The sequence below is a fragment of the Babylonia areolata genome, chromosome 19 (genome assembly GCF_041734735.1).
Source record: "Babylonia areolata isolate BAREFJ2019XMU chromosome 19, ASM4173473v1, whole genome shotgun sequence".
Lineage (NCBI taxonomy): Eukaryota > Metazoa > Mollusca > Gastropoda > Neogastropoda > Buccinidae > Babylonia > Babylonia areolata.
The window spans coordinates 25,818,715-25,821,214 of NC_134894.1; the positions used below are offsets into that span (position 1 = coordinate 25,818,715).

Here is a 2,500-nt window from a genome sequence, read left to right on the forward strand (position 1 = left end):
TCCTGATGCTTTGCCCATAAAATAAACGGGATAAGGATGGTGTTTTCGTCCTTGATGAAAATCTGTTCTCATAAACAACAGATCTTCTTACATGTGGAATTGGTATGGGGAGAAATGGGAGATGAATTCTCTTGGAACCCAGCAAACTGGGCGTCACATCAGTTGGGTTTGTGGCGATGGTGGCTTCATCCTCGTCTTTGAAAACCTGAAGGGGATCGTGTGTGGATCTGCAGCACTCCCTGGTCCCAGCTGTTTTAACAAAAATAATTCAGTTTAAACAACATTTTTCCATGTGAATCAAGTTCCATTACGCTGTACAATGAATATCTTTTTGAATGATGTTTCAAACATGCATTTGAAAAACACTAAGCTAACAACTTCCGTACATACCCCTACTGAGACTACAAGCACAACTTAACACTTGAAATACATATTAGATATCCCAATGTCTGAATGATGAAATCTTATAAACCGGTAATGAACACTTGTATTCAAAAAGTATATCACACTACTTAAAACCCATTCAGATACTTAAGAACCAATGTCATACATCACAATGCCCAGATAGCACACAACCAAAATCACAGTACGTAAAAATCAGTCTCATCCTCCCTCTCCCTCTTCCACACAACACCTCAAGAACATAAAAAACACATATAGTAAACAGAAATAAGCACACATTGGCTCTGTCGCAGGCATCAGGAGATACAAATTTGAAGAGTTGCATCTTAAAGTTGTTTTTATTTTTTTCATTCAATTATCGATTTGATTTATTTGTTAGAAAAAAAGAAATCATGGTTGATCTCTACCGAACAGTCACTGAAAGCGTGATAACCTTCGCTATTACTGTTTGGTGCGGAAACATTTCCAAGGCTGAAGTCGCAGCCCTGAACAGAATCGTAAAAACTGCCACCAAGATTACCGGAGCTGATCTACCTTCTCTAGACATATTATAAGCGGCTACTCAAAAAAGCAAAATCAATCAGCCAGGACGAGTCACATCCAGCTTTGTGATTTTCGAGATGTTCCCCTTTGTTCGTCAGTACAGAAGTATAAGGACGAAAACCAATCGCTTCGCCAATAGCTTTTTCCCCAAAGCTGTCAATGCCCTGTCCCTCGAACAAATCCAGTATGATTAACTCTCTCCATACGAACGGCGAAAGAGACGACGTTAACAGCGTTTCATCCCAATTACCATCATCAAAATATTGCAAGCGGAACGCTCTCAAACTGAAGAGGTGAATGTTGACAAAGAATACCACAGTTCTGACGACGGAAGCTGAAGGTTGGGTCATTCAGACACCCACTGGACATCCGAGGGGTCTGTGTAGAGGAGAAGAGAGGACTGGCCGTACTGAGTGAGTTAAAGAGAGTTGTGCAATCAACAACCACTTATCTGAAGATCTAGTCATCAGCCCCATCCACATGTGATATGCAGCTTATGTTTAAATGTGTGTGTGTGTGTGTGTGTGTGTGTGTGTGTGTGTGTGTGTGTGTGTGTGTGTGTGTGTGTGTGTGTGTGTGTGTGTGCACAAGTTCTCATATTGATATGCACATGTATGTTTCCTAAATTCTACTGTATCTGTGTTTGTGTATGATTTTCGATTTATGTTTGTACCTTTTTATGTACTACCCCCCCCCCCCCACCATCCCCCATATTCCTTGTGACCCCCGGTACACTCGGTGATAAAAACATGTTCTATTCTATTCTATTTTATTCTATTTATTTATTTTGAGTGCGAAGGTTGCAAAAAACTGAGATTTTCGTAGGGACAGATAGAGATTTCCAAAGAGTGGGATCAAAGACAGAGAAAGATTTCTTTTTACCAAAGGTCTCAAGGGAGAACTGAAAAACTGTAAATGGAGAGAGTGTTAAGAGAGCGAAGCACCCTAGATGGATGGTTTTGATAGAGAAGATCAGAAATATGGTGGAATATTACTGTGATACATACACTGACAGTATAGACAAACTTTGTATTGGTTTCTAGCATTCACAGGAAGCCGGTGAAGTGTTCTGAGCAGTGATATCGCACTGTCATGCCTGTGTATACGAAGCACGAGTCGGGATGCATGATTCTGAATGCGTTGAGGTTTCTTCACTTTGTTATCAAACTGCTAGTAGTCTCATTCTAGACTGAGCAGCCGAAGGTGGTACGCGACCGTGTAATGAGGATGCCATGGTCTATGGTGTCAAACGCTACCGACAGGTCAAACAGTGACAAAATAGACTCACGACCACTGTCGGTGGCCTGAAGGTGGCCACTAACCACATGCAACAAGGCAGTTTCGGTGCTATGGCACTTACGGTAGGCTGACTGAAAGGCTTCAGAAATCCAAATGCTGAAGCAACTGTTTCAGTTCAATATCGTCCAAGATTTGATAAGAAAGATAAATTGGAAACAGGACGGTGATATTTCAAACAGTTTGGATCCAAGTTGGATTTCTTCGTTTATCAACAAGGGCTTGACAAGAGCATTTTAAAACTGTGACGGATGACGAC

At 41.2% G+C, this 2,500-nt stretch overlaps 1 protein-coding gene across 1 annotated transcript in view; it reads left to right on the plus strand.

Annotated features, from left to right (window-relative positions):
- Window positions 1–2,500, plus strand: part of LOC143294132 (uncharacterized) — a 67,108-nt gene that overhangs the window by 62,272 nt on the left and 2,336 nt on the right. The window lies entirely within an intron of this gene.